Consider the following 17,811-nt stretch of genomic DNA (forward strand, 5'->3'; position numbering starts at 1 on the left):
GAAAGAGAGAAAGAGAGAGAGAAAGAGAGAGAGAGAGAGAGAAAGAGAGAGAGAAAGAAAGAGAAAGAAAGAAAGATCCCACTACAAAGAAAGAGGTACATTATTTATGTAATTTTTCTCATGCCTGAAAGTATTAAATATATAGGAAAAATTACACTAGTGTCTTGTGTCTTGTCTTATGACTAAACAGTATTGTTCTACTTCTTAGCTGTGGTAATTTCGGGGGGGTTTTTTTCCACTGGGAAAGTACTACTCTATTGTACACATTTTCATTTTTAATGGATGATTCACTTGCTTGATACTAAATGGAAGAAATGCCTTAGTAACGTAATCAAAAATATGCAGGCATGTGTTTCCAAAATTAATTTTGATATTTCCTGTCATGAACTTGCCTCATCAGAGCATAATAGTAATTTTGTAGTTGCAGCAATGCTGATTTCACCACATAAGAATCTACAGGAATATTTGAAGTTGCGCATGTTCAAGATTTCTTTTTTTGTCCTGAACAGCTACACAGACAGTAAATTTCAAATTCCTATCATCTTCCCAGTAAGTCACACAGAAACTGGATTCAAAATTTCCAAAGGGCAATAGTTGATATTGCAATTTATGTGCAGTTACAGCTTCTCTCTTATAAAAAGATGGAAGTCTAAGTGATCACTATTAAGCATTTGCTCACCATTTAAATGCTTTCCTACTATTTAAAATGTGTATCTCAATCCTTTTAAGTAATTAAGCAATCTGTAAAAAAAAGAATTTGGGCTATTACAATTATTGTTCAATGGTTAATTTATATAAGCACTGCAGGGGCTATACTGAACATTTATTTTATAAAAAACCTTTTCCTCCTGTTTCACACAACATTTTTCAGAAAATAAGCAGTTGCACAAAAATGTTAACATATGGCAGTATTTTTGGAACTGCTGTAGAAATTAAAGGCAATAAAAATTGCCTTGGACAAGAAAGGACAAATAGGCCAAACCAAATAATTATTCTTGCAGCTTTCTTTAACCACTAACTCCATTTTATATGCAGTTTCCGATCTCTCATATTAAATCTGATCATATATATTTAATTCCATTCTTAAAAATTTCAGTAGACAACTTCAGTGCTAACCTACAACTGCCCTGTCAGAAAATCTTTGATGTCACAGCATAATAGCTCCTGAAAGAACAGCACTAATACTTAATGTAACATGAAACCAGGGCCCTGCAGTGGGGCTGTCTGCTGTCAGGAACAAACAGTTTCACTGCTGTTCCCCAGAAGTGACAAGATTGAGAACTAACAGGGCAGCACCTCCTCGGTGCTACAGGAGACCTGTGCACCACAGTCACTGCAAGTCGCACAGAGCGACATTACCACATAACAAACAAACAAACCACGCTAAATAAAAATGTCCAGCACTGCAGCCATAGATGTTCTCTACACCTCCTGCAGGTACAGTTGTTGTGAAGATGAATTATTTCTATGCCACAAATGATAAAAGAGGAATCTGCTTTATGTGGAATTTCTTTACATTCCTTGCTTGTAAATAAAGATTCTTGTGCTGCCGTACGCATCTTACATTCTTTTCCAAAATTTATTGTTTTCTCACTATGATCAACAGATCTCTTTAGGTTTTGAACTGAAATTTTAAGACTAAAGGTATTGCTAGTTGGCCTTCAGCAGAAAACATAAGATTCTTTCCTCTGTTGCTAACACAGGTGCTTACAGGTCCACCTATGAACTTATTATTAGATTTCTGACTAATGAAAACCATTGCACCCATTGTCAGAGAGCACTGGAAAGATCAGATTCCAAAACCTTGCATGTCCCCTGTTCTGAATGGCACCAAATATCTCTTGCTCAGTGCCCCTTTCCATGGAGCTAAACAGTCCCAGAGGAGGGATGAGATACTCACAGAATCAAGTCCCATATGTGTCTGCTTTGTGCTCCATATTTTTACCTCTTTCAAAACATTTTTAAGATTCGCATGTAACATTGCTTTAGGTCAAAATGTATTACTATACATGAGAGTACCAGGCTTCCATGGAAATCAGTTCCATTGTTGGATTTATTTTCTCTCTTGGAAAGCTGACTAGTCTGTTTTATAAACTGGTAATAGCTGTATTTTTAAAGTTTATAAAACCTGGCCTCTGGCTAACTTGTAAACATAGGATATATTATCTTTTGTTTGTAAAGCTTAATCCTACAACTGTCAAGCTGAATAAACCTTTAGAATAATAGCAAAAATATTTTTAAAAGTCATCACTAACAGAAAATTGAACTCAGGTTGAGATTAAAATGCCAGTGGCACAAGTTTTTGACACAATTGGCACTACTCATAGAACTGGGTGCACTTTTACCATTTAAATTTCTTAAAAGCATTCTTGAGCTATCTGATTTTAAAAGTCATAAGGTGATAAATGTTTTTAAAAGTATCTATACTTCACCCTCCTCTTTCAGTGAATCTCTGGTAGCTGGCAAAAAAAAAAAGTTGTAGTGGTTTAAGCATGTAGGACCTCACTGACACTGAATTGGAAATTACACTCTTCTGGTGGATTCAGAGCACATGTCCATACAGCAGCATTAAATTTATCTGCTCATACATTTGCAACTCTTAGTGTTTGCTCCCAGAACACACTTAAACACACTAACCACGGCACAAAGACTGAGCTAGAGACATTCTTTATACCTTGTAGTAGCAGCAGATTGCACAAGAGGAAAGAAAGAGACTGTGAGTAAGGCAACATGTCAGTAATCACGGTCTGTGGCAGCATCAAAACAATCGATAACGCCAAGTTCCCCTCCCTCGCCCTGAGTGCTGGCGCCCACTGCTCCCCGGACTGCAGCAGAGGCGGTGTTGTTCCTCCTCCTAGGAGTGCAACCAGAACTGCTCTCCCTGCTAGGACTGGCTGTCCCTCCTCTCAGAACCTCTATGGTCTGAGCTGTGGTTTCAGCTAGCTCCCTTCACCGCGCAGTGACATTGCGTCTGAAGCAATCACACAGTCATTTACTGCACCTCAGCTGAGAGGCAGGAAAGAGGAGCTAAACGTATGATTTCTTCTGTCCCTCCAGCTAGACATGCAACAACATGCCTGTCTACACTCTAATCTAGGCTATATAAATACTTTACCTCAGCTATTTTAAAGACAGAGCATAAAAAGAAAGACAAACAGTCATGATTTAAGCTAGCACTTAACTGTACCCCTATTCTATCCTGGTGGGAGCAAGCAAAGAGTCTTACAGAGACAATGAAAAGTCTCTTCCCTCAGAGATTTGTAAAGACCAAGATTTGTTCCTGCTGAGGAGAAATGGCATCCATCACCTTTGCTGGAGACATCTGGGATTTTTCCCCGGCGTCCTTTGTTTTTTTTAATTTGGTTTGTTCAATTGAGCCTTTGTGATGCTTGCTCAGGAATTTAGGGAATAATGGATAAATATTTATTTAAAATTCATTTATAATTGACAGCAATAGCAATCATACAATTACAGAAAAAGAATCTCTGGCTTTTTTAACACTACTGAGGTCATGCCAAGATTATGCTTCTTAACAGAACAGGTGAGAGGTGGAGGAAAACAATTAAAGCCATTACCTTACATGGCCAAGACATTTTGAGTCAAGACCAAATATCTGACAGTATTGCCTAGAGATCTCAGCTCAGATAAAGTTCATTGCTAATAATTGTCTGAAGAATGCTCATTTGGAACAAGTTTAAAACATGGTAGCAAGAAGCAGAGAGACCTTGGAAACAGAAGAGAAGTCAATATAAACAAATACAATTTATTTTCAGAATTTTATATACTAACAGGAGACAGGCATTATTTATTTCTGCAGATAAACAACATAGTTCAAACAAAGAAGAAGTAAAATCTGGGTCAAATGTTGGTCTCCTGATCAAAAATCTTAGCAATTTCACATTAAACATAAGTTGATTATAAAGAACATATTTATCAGTAATTATGTAAAATGAGCCATTCCCTCTGGAGATTATCCATAGCCTTCTAGACAAAACAAGCCCCAGAAGTTTTTAATCCTGACCATGTTGCAGGCTGACCATTAAACAAAGGAGCAGGTCAGTAAGGAAATTCATAAGCCAAAAAAATATATAAACCACCACTAGTGAATAAGGATTCAGCCCTCCAAAGTGCTAAGCACATTGGCCCCAATCCAATACAGTACTTAACTACATGCTGAATTTTAAGCACATACATAGTCTCATTCCCACTGAGATTATTCCTGGGCTTTAAAGCTCACTATGTACTTGTATAGTTTTTTGAACTAGGACCAAAGTGCTTGGTATCTTCAAGGACTTGGACCCCTGAGTTTTAGGAGCTGGACCTGTAAGAGCTCAAGCATTCGAGTTTTCTACCTGTCTCAGTCAATAACTCTGAATTTCATTCTAAAGATGTGAACCACACAGAAATTGCAAGTTCAGATTCTGACACCTCAAAATATATAAATACATACATACAGACATACAGACATACATACGTAAATACTCTCCCCTGGGTCTAGACAAAGAACCAGAACCCATCAACTTCTCTGTCTGAGAAAATACACGTACTGCTGAGTTCAGTTTTAAGAATCAATACTGGGAATAAACACCAGCTCTCTAATTCGTCGTTGTTATTTATGTTAATACAAAAATGGTGAGAAGAGGCAAACTGCTCTTCACACTTTTGATCATAGTCATTATGGCTCCAACACCAGAGAATAGGCAGCCCGTGGCTGTCAATGCCTTCTGGCAAATGAGAATCTCTTTACCCAGCAATTGCCTTCACCACAACTCTGGAATTCACCACGACGAGAGGGAGGCCCAAGTGTGACACAGTATGCTTTTTGGACAAGAAAAATACCATACCAGAAGAGTAAAATGCAAATAAATTAATTTTGCACATCAAACAAATCACGGATAGTATTAAACAGCCTTTTATCTGCATGCAAAAGGAGTTCTTTGCTTAATGCTCTGCCTTTTTTTTATTTCAGAGCCCATTCATTAAAAAAAAAAAAAAACAGCAGCCCTGAAATATAAAATATTTTTGAACACAAGTAAAGTAATTTTATTAGAATTTGAACTTTAAAAATGCTTTGTAAGATCCTGACACATTAATCAAGTGAGTACTTGCACAGAGAAACTTACAGGGAATAGAATGAATCACGTGCACCTTTATGTCAGAAACAAAATTTGAAACAAATTGTGGAAGGCTATTTTGTGCAGTGGCTGCTGTGCCTCATTTGGACAACTGTATTACACTGTGGCATAGAAATGAAATAGTGAACATGCATAACCAGTCATAGAGTGATCCTAAAATAATCAGACAGTCGGCTGCCACGATCTAGCAGCTTTCACTAGATGGAACATTGCTGTGGGGATCCATTTGCTGGCCCACGGCTTCACCAAGAAAAAGCATTAATATGCTCCACGGCATTTTTTTAATGTGCTTAAGAATTCCAGTGAAGCCACAGTAATGAATGATACTGCTAACCCTGGGCACTCTTAGAAGAAACACTGAGGATATACAGATCCTTCTCTGGAAGTTCCAGTGGCTCAATGTCTTTTGTGATAAAGCTTCACATTTCTTGTGGTTTTGGAATGGCTCTCTGTTTGTTACCTCTGCATCTCAGTTATTGAAACATGGCCCAGCCCAGCCTACCACACACAGCTGGAAGGCTGCAGGCCATGGTCCAGTTCTTCTAAAAGAACTGTCTGCCACAGGAAGTCCAAAAAAACTTCTTGCTAAAAGTACAAGAACTGTGCTATTTTCCAGAAAGCTGAGAATATAGAAAAACTTTCCCTTTTACATAACACAATATTCACAGTTCTGGAGGTTGTACATCCCAGTTATCAACAGCTGCTCAATCATTACACCCCCTCTAACCTCAATTAATATCCCATTTGATTGTGAGTGACAAAAGTGCTGATTTTGATATTGCATCCTCAGTTCTTGGAAAGTGGAAGAGCCTAAGCAAAGAAGGAGAATAAAGTAATTAGGTATCCCTTGAAAGGCTGCAACCATGAATGCTTATTTGCCCCCACACATCTTAGGGTTTTTTCCTGTCTGTCTGCTTTTCATCCTATCCCCTTTCTTCCTTTTGCTTCCTCTCATTCAAGTATTTTCCTTCCCTTCCCATCCCCAGAAACTACTTCAGATTCTAAAGTCTCTATTTAATTTCTGCTTTCCTTTTAGCTAGTCCCAAAAGTTCATCACTGACAAGATCAAAAGGACATGAAATAAAATCTCATTTCACAACATTTAGACCACAAACTGGTGTGCAGGTGTATTGGGATTACTAATTTACGCTGATCATCTAGAATCTGTTAATCCTTTCAAAAGTATTTGCTATCAACCATCTGTGAGAATGATCAGTAAAACACAAAAATGTTTACAATTCATGCTAACCATTCCCAGTCGATCATATATGTAATATTTATGTACACTTCTAAAAAAGACTGATCTGACCAAACTGATCCACTCAAGCCTTTCCCAGAAATCTACATTTTCTCAGACAGCAAGGAAAGATAACTAGTGTCCCAAAGAATTTGCTGTGAATAACTCGATGAGCAACAGAAAAGGAATAGAGAGTTCAGTCTTGAACACCATAAGCACTAAAGGGACTTCTTCAACCACCGCACATTATCTTCTTTAGAAGACTGCATTACACCACCTATATAGAGAAGTTTTAAAAAATTACATATATCAAGCTATACACAAATACTATGCACCTACAGAAAATCTCTAAGCATGTTCAACAGGAATATAAGCAGTAGAGTTGTTATTCAGTTCAATTATATGTGCATTCACTCATTCTTCCCTGCCATCTTTGTCCTTTCAGGGCCCTTCCCCTCCTCTTCCTCTCTCTTTGTTTTTCCATGCCCTCTTTTCTCCCACACACTTTCAAGAAGGCCCAATTCAGCACAGTGTGGCATCGGCAGAGACCAGCAACAGCTGCCCAGCTACAACAGTGAGTGGATTTAAAAAAAAAAATCAAGGGACAGCTTTAAAGTTTGGGAGGACTGTTTAAACTGAATATGTAATAACTCTGCTGAGGATTTGGACTTCAGCTCCACTCAATAGGGGTGCTTCATTACCTACTTGTGGGAATGTCACTTGTCTGTGGTGAGGTCACAGCCTCCTGGCGGTAAATTCCGTATGTGCTGTTTAGCCCGGTCAGCTGAAAACAAACTAGCAGATGCCACCCTGATTTGCATCCAGTTACTATTGATACTAAAGGGACAATATGTGAAAGGCAGGAAGTATCATGTGGGAGCCACGCTTCACCAGTGTGAAGGGAAACGAGCCTTCACCTTCTTTATCTAATCATCCCAAGCGGAATTACTGAAATAGAAAAGCCTTCCACAGCAGGAGCACGGCAATCAAAACAAGTTTGGGGATGAAATTGATTCTTACTGGCTTATTGGTTATCCTAGGCATTTCTGTGCCACTTGGATGGGGGTGGAGGCTGGATTCATCAGAAGTAAAAACAGCAACATCTTAAACCTTGATGTTTGCACTTCTAATGGAAATCACCCATACAAGTGATTCAGCAAAAGAGTTTCCTCCTGCTCTGTTGGCGTTTGGTTATGTTTCACTCATACTGTGAAAAAGTGAATTTAACCTGTCCAAGGGAAGACAGAAATTAGAAACTCCAGCTAATGCTCAGTAATAACTCTTCTGGTACGTTTTAATTCTCTCACCCACATTTTCTCTATTGTGGAAAAGACTACAAAACACTCACAGCATGCAAAGTCTTTCAATTCTACAGCACTGTGATGAGTCTGTGTTTGTAATTTGATGCCATTCCATCACAGAGTGTTGTGCAATGGTGTTTTCAAATCAACCTTTAGTGGGCACACCCATGCAGCCCGTAAAACACATGGCAGCGTGGCTGCAGTAAAATACACACCGGTGGAGCTGCATTGCCACTGCTAGTCAGAGCTTTTGTTACATTCTTAAACATCACAGATTGAACTCTATTGTCTAGAGGGGGTAGAGAAGTTTAAAATAACAAGAATTTTCATTGACTGAAGAAAAACACAAACTGGAAAGAAAGACTGTGTAGACCAGAAAGGAAAGAAAAGCCTTTTGGCTTCCACCAAAGGTTGAGGGAAGATCTTTGAAGCAGGGAACAAGGGCCCACTGGATTGCTTGAACACACAGCAGATTTTGCTCCTTAAAGTCCAGGCTGAGTGTTGAGGGTAAGCACAGAGACACTGAGAATGAGAATATGCTTTGTCTTGCTTATTTTTCTAGAACATTATGTGGCAATACCGTTTTTGCTTGGTCTCTTCTGTTTCACATTTTTCCATCTCACTGCTCTTCTCTAAACTGACTCCTCACAGTCCCATCCTCAAGGTAGCTGTCCCATCCCAACACCAGTCTTCCACCTTCTAGCTCATGAAATCAAGGTGAAAAGCAATTATCTCATCATAGAACTGCTAGATCACATTTAACGTGCTTTGAAATAAATGAAGATTCCATTGTTACTCCTAAAGAAAAACACTATAATACTTTCCTTGTGCAAAGAATGGGTAGCATAATTGGAACTAGGGCCTATAGAAGGCGAACAGAAAGCATGAAAGAATTTTCTTGGAATTCATCTTTGACCTTTTGGTTAAGCAATGAGAATAGATACAGACAGAAAAATGTATGCATGTAAACCAGAGATGAATACTCAATTTCACTCATAGGGACTACTATAACAAAATCACTAATATGTTGAAACACAACTACTTAGGGACATAAAAAATTGCCATGTGCATATCTACATATATTTGCACTAAAGGCTGAATAAAGCATATTCCCACTGCAGTGGCCTACATGAATCCCTTAGCAGAATAAAAATAGGAAAGGACCTGCAAGAAGATAATCTGTTCTCAGCAGATCAGGTATGAATGAAAGAAAAATTAAAAAAAAAAAAAAAAAAAAAAAAAACACCACAGCCACAGTCCCTACAATTACAGGAAGCTGGAAAGCCAGCAGTCAGAATGCCCACATGTTCCATAATATACTGCACCAGGAGACCTTCTGGAAGATAGATATGGAGAGACAGTTGGTCTAACATGTAGTTTCTGTGAGGTGAATTCCTGTTAATATCATCCTAAAGCCATAAAAAACATCATGTAAGCCAACCTGATTCCACCATGATTGATACAAAATTATTCTCTGCAGTTAATCCAGTGCAAACAGGGCCTTGACACGCAAGCCCCATCCCCACACAGTCACAAAAAGTTCTTTCCATTGAACCCGAAGGAACTGTATCCTGGCCTAAGGAATGTGATTGTGGCTAGAATAAAAAGGCACCCTCCTGCTTAAGTAAACAGAGTTACATGGGCTTACACCAGCTGAGAATCTGTCAAATACCAAATTATATCAAAATATTCCTCTGAAATAGCTCAACATTCAAATTCCATATGTGTCAAGTCCTTCAAAATGCTCATTCTAATAACAGTAAGCCAGTCAGACTGGCTTACATGACACCGCTCTTCCCCAGAAAGCTCCCAAAATCTGAGTCCTCATCTAGTTCCACCTATTACTTCCACAGGTGGATTTGGTCCTCCTGAGTTAAATGCTGTGAGTGTCCTTAGCACTACTGCACTGAGGAAAGGAAGTGAGGATTCACTGAGCCAGTTAAAGCTATAAGAATGTAGATGGGCAGCTCCATCCCATCTTAGCTGGAATTAAGCCATGACACTGAGGTTAACCCCCCACTTGTGCAAAAATACCACGGGTTTTCACTAACCGCAAATGGTCAGGAGCTTGAGGGGACAAGCCCATCCACAGCAATCTCACAGATGTCAGAAGCAACAGAACAGTCTCTGAAAGGGTGGGATTCTGGCTCAAAGTACCCACGGATACTTCCATAAATCGTCACCTAAAACTGGACAAAACTAAGCAAGACTGCAAGATTGCTGCAATACAATCTCAGTCCAAACTTCTGTTTAAGCACAAAGACTTCCTAAAAGCTTCACCTCAGTAGTTCTGGAGCATTAATGGACAGAGGCCCTGTGGAACACCTCCGAGTAATGAGGAAACTCGCAGAACTCTCTGCCTCCTCCGCACTGGGACCCTGACCAGCACAGTTTATGAAGTAAACAATTCAACAGCAGCCCTTCCGGAACAGCTCAGGGTGATCCACTCAGGAATTAAAGTCACATTTATTGCAGAAAAGAGTTTCCAGATAGGGAGCACCCTGCAGTATTTTATGTCAATTTTCCCACAACGGCAGGTCCTTGGAGTAATATATAAATTCTCCTTATGCTGTGTAACAGTTAGTTGGAATTAGTAAACACATATTGTTTCATTAAAAATATTATGTTCCAGCACATGCATTTAATTTGCCATAAACTATGGTATGTAAGAAATCACACCATTTGCAATAAATCTGAAAAGATATTAGCATTTTTGTTTCTAATACAAGATATTTTATGCAAGTCGTAAAATTTCAGTGGTATATGGAAGGGGTCTTAGCGAAATACACAAAAAAATATGACTATAAACAAGCCATCATTCTGGTAAGAGGAAATACAAACAACCAGAATAAAAATAGTTGATGCACAAAAGCCATAATGAGGGGGTTGCTCAAAAAATAACTTCTACTTTGAATGGTTTGGATGAAATACAAATTATCCACAGAAAAGTGTGGACTGGCATAAATGTTTGTACAAAATTATAAGTATATTTCTAGAAGTATGCAAGAGACAACCGCCTGCATGCTGCACAAGGTCCCAACAACGCTCTGCGTAAGTGCTAGTGCACAGAGTCCAAACCACTGCATTTTAATTACTATGCAGCCTCAGATATATTGCCTTTGATATGGAAATGTTCTTGTTCTCTCATCTTCACATACGGTCTCATGCACAGAAATCTTTATCTGATTCATAAAAAATAAACTAGAATCCAATCTCAACACCTGACCTCAGTGCTTAGAAGTTTTTTACTAAGCATGGTGTCACTATAAAAAGAATGGGTAATATTGGTGTAAAGTTAGATATTTGGAGCAATGATATGAAGGATTTGCAGTAAGGAATCAAATCAATACTGCATCTCTAAGGTTTCAGAGTTTCCTATTGCCTTTTGTCAGTATACCAGTGACTGGAGACACAATTGACTACACCTTTCTGTCTAGCTCAAGAAGAAAGAAAAAATATTTAAATGACATCCTGTCTTGCCACCGATGGAAGAGATGCAACTCAGCCACTCGGTATATGGAATAGGTTCTGAAATCTAATAAATCACTAACATCAAACTTTTCACCTTTTTTTTCCTAAATTTGGATGCTACATTCTTGAACATATTTAAAGGTATGCACTATAAAGTTTGCACAAGAAGAAGAAAAACATTTCCCAAGCTTTACTTCAACAAACAAGTAAAATAAACATTAAAATACTTGAAATACAAACCCAGAATGTTTCTGTATCTTATATTATTATGCTGCCCATAAGAAGGCTGAAAATTTTTGCTTGACAAATTCTACTAGTCACTCAGAAAAAAAACATTAAATAATCAGACCTATTTAGGTAATTTTCCTAGCTCTATAGTATTACATTCTCTTTTTCTAAAGAATATGATCTGTGTAAACTCTCTACGGATGATAATGACCCATCTGTAAATCATTTTGTTGCAGGTTATCTGTTTTTTATCACTGCTACTACCTGTTTGTCCCTGATATGATACCCTTAAATACATTAACTAGATGGAATGTTTCGCCTGACTTCAAAAAAAAAAAAAAATCCATTGATCCATTCTGAACTATAAATTAATTACTCTGATTAACCTAGTTTATCAATATACCTAATTTTATCTTACTTTTTCCAACTCACAAGATTCAAGAAATATTTGATTGAACTAATTTCTAAGCAATGATATTCAGACTTGGGATGCTGGGTATTTTTCTTCTTAATTTAAGAAGACAAAACAGTAAACGTAAAACTGATATGAGTATTTTAACATATACAAGAGGAGAGAAATGTCTGTGTACTGATTCTTGTTTCTTTAAGAGAAAATCCATTTTTCAGGTTCCTGTTGTACTAATTGAAAGAGAATTATTTAAAACTTCACTGAATACTTGAATATACGATGGGTATCTGTAGCAGTTTCACAAGTTCCAAAGAACTCTAGACTTTCTGAAAGACAGTAAACTAAAAATTGGCAGGAAATCTCTTACAATGATGTCACAAATATTTGTTGTTGCCACAGAACACTGTTTTAAAAGAACACCTACTTCTGTGCTGAAAAGGCTTTGGGAACATGTAATTATCCAGTTTTATCACTGCAGAAATCGGCTGCTTTCCAGCAAATACGTCTATCAGATCTCTCTTCTGTGAAGAACTACATCTAAATAAATAGGCGTGTATCTCAAACAGACATCACGCTAGTTCAGTACGTGACCTTACTAATGACAGGACTTTATGGCGTTTTGTTATTTTCATAATACAATGTAAAGGCCTGCAATGACACATGTACAAATACATACTGTGGGAGAATCATGTGTCTAAAAAACTCCAAATGTCTCATACAAAAGAAAAGAAAATTCAGTTTCTGTGGTTTGGTAATAAGTCCCCTAAAAGTTCCCATTCTTGCTGTTCTACCTGAGGAAAAATAGAAAGTTGTGTAAATAAAAATTAGACAAAAAGCCACTGAAAGAGATGAACAGAAACCAGCTTGCTACAGTACAAACCTGAAACCTCAGTGTTTTGCTTCAACTTGATGAGTGAGTTCTATATGAACTACCGAACACATCACACAGCAGCACTTCTCTCCTGGGTTCTGACACCATGCAGAAATGTCTCTGCCTCTGTGATTTGCTGTACAAACTGAAATGTTTTAAAAATATGTCACTGTATCACTGCAGTTGACATAGTTCACATACACACAAACACCTCTATTTACACAGCTTTTGAAAACTTTAGCCATTACACGAAAGGTCTGCCAAACCAGCCCACTGATCTCTAAAGTGACACTGTGGAAGAAAGGAAATATACAACATCCCAGTGTACGGGGTGGAAAGCAAAGTGCATCCTGGCTTCTCTTTCCAAAGTAATTTTTGTTCTGGTAAGTAAATAAATAAATAAATAGACTGAAGTTTTTGGAGTGTAATCTATACACTTCCGAGGGGGAAATCAACCCAAATGTAAAAGACTGATGGATATGCTTCCTGAAGTGGTGTCTCCCAAGGTGATTACAGTGTTTAGCAGATAAAAGAAGACTAAAGAAACTTTCTAATGCCAACTGAGAAAAAAAAGTATTTGTTATTGCTGTCATCATGCAAAGCTCTGGCCTTATTGCCACAAGATATTTCAAGGCCTCCAAGAACTGCAGGGATACGTGGGTACTTTGGACTAAAAATATGATCAAAGATGCAAAAAACATGTCCAAAGGGATATTTTTTTTTTCTTGTTGAGCAGAAGAAGTTCGTCAGGAAATGACCACGAACAGTTGTTGGCCACATATTAAAAACCACTGGCGAGGGAACAAGCACTGGCAGTTCCCACTTGTGAACAGAATCAAGCTGACAAGTGAAGGCAATCAACTTTGGACATCGACTACTATTTTCTACAAGTATTTTCTACTGGTAAGGCACTTGTGACCTTACCAGTGAAACTGATGGGCTCCACTTTGTTTCTCTTGTCGCTTTCCCCGGTGTGCAAACGCAAAAAAAGGAAAACCGCAGCAGTTACATAAGTTGAGTGGAGAGTCGGGAACGTGCAGGGAGAGACAGCCATCTGTCTCGCTCCCTTTATGCTGTGTTATACACATGGCACTGGCTTGCACCCTGCGATCTAGCAGAGAAGGAAACCGAGGGAGCGCTGAGGCAGCCCAGTTCAGCCTCCCAGCAGAACCGAGACGGAGCACTGAGCTGCAGGGAGGAGGGAGAAAATAATGCGTTTAGCAGAGGATGCGAGACGGCCGACCCAAGGGCCTCTTACGCGCTCATCGCTGAATGAATTAAAGTTCGCGGGGAGGAGGCCGGGGGAAGCGGGGCGAGCGACACGAGAGTGTGACAGCAGGGAAGGGCCGGCAGCCGCCAGCCGGGGACCAGGCGGGCACACGCCGGCGGCCGGAGCCCGGAGCGGGCAGCCCTGAGGGGGCCGGGGGCTCCGGGGGCTCCGGGCCCGGCCCGCCCCGGGGTGGCTGCGGGCCCGGGCGCTGCCCCCGGGGTTCCGGGCCGGGCCGGACCGGGCCGAGCTGGGCCGCCCCGCCGGGCCCGGCCCGCGCCCCCTCCGCCGGCTGCGGGCGCCCGGCGCGGCCCGGGAAGCGGCCTGGAGAGCGGCGCTGGGAGAGATGCCCAGGGCTCACCTTCCCCTCCCCCCGAGAAGCGCGCTTCAAAATGGTTTTGCAGGCGAGGCTGGCCAGGCTGCGCTCGGTGCAGGGCTTCCAAGAGCAGTGCCTGGGTTGGTTTCCGTATATTCTTTGGCTTTTAATAGCTAGCTGAGGGGAAAAAAGAAAGCATTATTGTTTTCTTTCTTTCCTTCTCTCATTGCCTATTCTAAATTTGACTCCAAAGTTTAAGCAGTTGAATTGGCTAATTCTGAATACAGTCTATTGAGAGACCAGACACAGCAGTATATCCCTGTATAGCAATAGATACAATGTGCTGAATTGGCAGTCTAATTATAAATGTGGCATTTGGACCTCCTTTCAGACCCAGTGCCACCTTACCTTATGAGGGAACTTCAACTACAGCAACTGTTCAAAACAAAATGCCATTACAGGATCAGCTTCACCCAACACTGGAACCAGCCAGGGGATTGTTTTACAAACAGCCTTTCTCACTTAACACAAGAATGTATTATAAGGAAAAGTTATGGATAGTGCAGAGTCTGAAGAAAACGCGTATGTAGTTTCTGCCAGGTGTCGAGCTACTTCAAACTGCAGCATACTCCAAATGACCTCATTATTTTCTTTTAAATGTACTCACTATAAATAATTATTCCTTAGTTTTACTAGAATGAGCTGCTAGGTACGCTTGCTGTTTATATTCCAAGCGTAGTGTGCATGTAACGTCATGAGCACAAAACCCCACAAAATATCCTGGCTCAGAACAAAAACCTGCAATAAGATCTTGCCAAAGAATCATGGGGTGCTGAGAAAAAGTTTTTTAAAGGGTCTTTTCCAGGGAAATATTTGTATATAATGGCAGGCTACATGCACATATCTCACATTCATTCTTATTATTTACTTTATGGTATTATAATGGCTTAATTAAATGAGTGGGCACAAGCACGTCAATAAAACAAGTCAAGTCAAGTCGAAGTCTCAAAACAGGTTTCAAAATTGCTCCATTACACGAATACAGAAAGGGAAATTCGTTAATTTTAGGACTTCGAACTGTTTGAGGACTGGATGGAACTGTTCTCCTGTCCTCACGATCAGCACTGAAGATGAGAATGACAAAAAATGTTAAAGTGAGGGTACAAGAAAGCAGTAGGAACAAAGTGCCGGCTCGTGTGCCGAAGGCTATTTAAATTTGCTTAATAAACATATACCTTATCTACAAACAGCAGGCGAAGATATATTACTTTATCACAGAAAGTTTCACCTCTCTGTTTTTGGGAAACACCCCTAGGACAGCACTAATCTGCCGTCCCCAGGCTCCCACCGGGCTGCCTTTCCCCGCGGCCCCCCTTCCCCCCACCCCGGCCACTCAGACACAACACCAATTGTCCTTTCACGGTGCCACTTTCACTCCTTCCCGTCCTTTCACAGCTAACAAAACCGCAGCAAACCCCACGGTGAGACGGCCCGCAGGAAGCGGGGACAGCGCTGGGCTGGGCAGGAGGGTGCCTGCAGCGACCTGCGGGCCCTGGGCGCACGGCGCGGGCCGCGGCCGGGGAGCCGGGCCGGGGCCGCGCTCGGGCGGCTGTGCCGGCCCCGCACGCTGCCGGTACCTGCTGGCACCGCGCCTGTCCGCTCGCCCGCTCCCCGGGCTACAGCCGGCCGCGACCCGCCGCCCCAACACGCGTGCATGCAGTACACGAGCGGGCAGCGCCGTGCCCGCTCCTCCCCGGAGCGGGGCAAGCCGCAGAGGCACACTCATTAGCTCCCACTGATGATTCCTTTCAGGATCATGAATGGAACAATTGTCAAAAACTGCGGGAAAAAAAACAAGCCCCGAGACTATTATATACAGACACAGCTTGTGTGCGCGCATGTGACAGTTGCAGGCAACCCAGATTTGGCCATAAACTCTTCAGCGTTATCCGAGATAAAACATCAAATTGCTTGTACGGTAAAAGAGGCTTCTTATCCCCAATCCAAAAGAAAAACAAAAATCAATAAACAGCTTCGAAGGTAGTGAAACTCAGGAAAAGAACAAGCTTTCCACAAGACACACCTTGCCTCACTCCTGCAGCACCGCCTGTAAACAGCTGCGCTAGCTTGTTGCAACTGCCACTATTTTATTTTAAAAGAAGAATAACAGTAATAATAGTAAGTGAAATACTTCCTGAAAACTTACTTTGCATTTGGTTTAGGCACTATTCTTTTTTTTCAGCTCGCAAAGGAAGCCGTTTTGTCCAGGTTAGGTATTGTCTACTTATGGATCAGCCTCTGGCTAAGGGTTTATTTTAATTTATGGCTTATGCATTCTTTTAAGGTCGATTTGCATGACCTCCGGCAAAGAGCTAAGGCAGCAAGAAATCCCAAGTCGACTGTTGCCACAAAGCGGCACGCATCTCCCCTTCCCCGGGTGTAAACAGAGCTCCCTGGTGATGGACTGCCTTCTTCCCCCCTCCTTGTGTATCAGGAATTAGGGCGCGATATCGATTTTAAAGTTTTCGGTATAACTTTATCCAAAGGCTCTGCTGGGAGAGATAAGGCGGCGGCAGCTCCTGGGGACAGCGCCGCGCCGTGGCCGAGCGCGGCACGGCCGTCGCCGCTCCCGCAGCTTTGTGTGCTCCCCGCAGCCGTCCCTAGCCAACTTCAAAGCACTCACCCACCTCAAACTTAGCGCAGAACCCACAAGCACCACTAAACTCCCTTCGCCTTCCTCCATCCCGCGTCTCTCGGGGTTATCCGCCGGGAGAAACCCGCGCGAGCGCTCCGGAGCAATGACAGCAGCGCTCCTCTCTCAAAGATTTATTTCGGATTTTATTTTTCCTCTCTTTCTCTCTTTCTCCCTCTCGTGTTAGTTCCTTACGTACAATATCTTCCCGCACCATGTGTTCGCCTGCCGTGGGTGATCTTAAAATACAACGCTGATCTGTCACTACATTTTAAAATAAACTCTACTCGGGAAGGATGAGAAAGTGTTATGATTTCAAGGTACTGGGGTCCCTTAACGTCTCGGAAACCTCAGGATTCAAACAACCCCGGAAACTCGCACGGGGTCGAGACTATAACTACTTTTCCCTAAAGAGAAGGGAAAAAAAAAAAAAAAAAAAAAAAAAAAAAAAAAAAAAAAAAAAAAAAAACACCACAACCCTCATGATATAAAAGTAAATAATCGTGCAGAGGGAGGCGGGGGAAGGGGTGAATTCAGCAATGTTAAAAGCTAAACAACAGATCTATCTCCGGACTCTGCTGCTTCACTCAATTGCAACTAATAACCCATTAAAGACAGCGCAGGGGAAACCGAATTCTCTCCTGCAAAGCGACATAAATCCAGCGAAAACCCATTAAACCACCGCCACCGCCACCAAGCCACGCAGCACTACACACCACAGCAAACAACAGGTATACAACACAATAGGGCTGGTTTTCCTGGTTACCTCCTCGGGATCCAGTGTGGCACAAAGCACTGGGAGAGCCTCCTTTTTTTTTTTTTGCAACGCGCTTCGGTAATTTTCATTAAAAAAAAATGAAAAAAAAAAAAGAAAAAGAAAGGGA

General features: G+C 41.1%; 1 protein-coding gene across 2 annotated transcripts in view; it reads right to left on the reverse strand.

Moving 5' to 3' along the window:
- The window catches only part of SOX6 (SRY-box transcription factor 6), a 367,386-nt gene extending 349,618 nt beyond the window's left edge, over positions 1 to 17,768 (reverse strand). The window contains exon 1 of one of the 2 annotated variants that reach the window (XM_063398073.1): positions 17,694 to 17,768. The gene's annotated coding sequence lies outside the window, so the exon portion shown is untranslated. Of the gene's footprint in view, positions 1 to 16,441; positions 16,561 to 17,693 lie in introns of those variants that run through there. The other variant, XM_063398072.1, reaches the window with a different exon arrangement.
- Positions 17,769 to 17,811: the final 43 nt, after the last annotated feature.

This window comes from Prinia subflava, chromosome 5, assembly GCF_021018805.1.
Source record: "Prinia subflava isolate CZ2003 ecotype Zambia chromosome 5, Cam_Psub_1.2, whole genome shotgun sequence".
Classification (NCBI taxonomy): domain Eukaryota; kingdom Metazoa; phylum Chordata; class Aves; order Passeriformes; family Cisticolidae; genus Prinia; species Prinia subflava.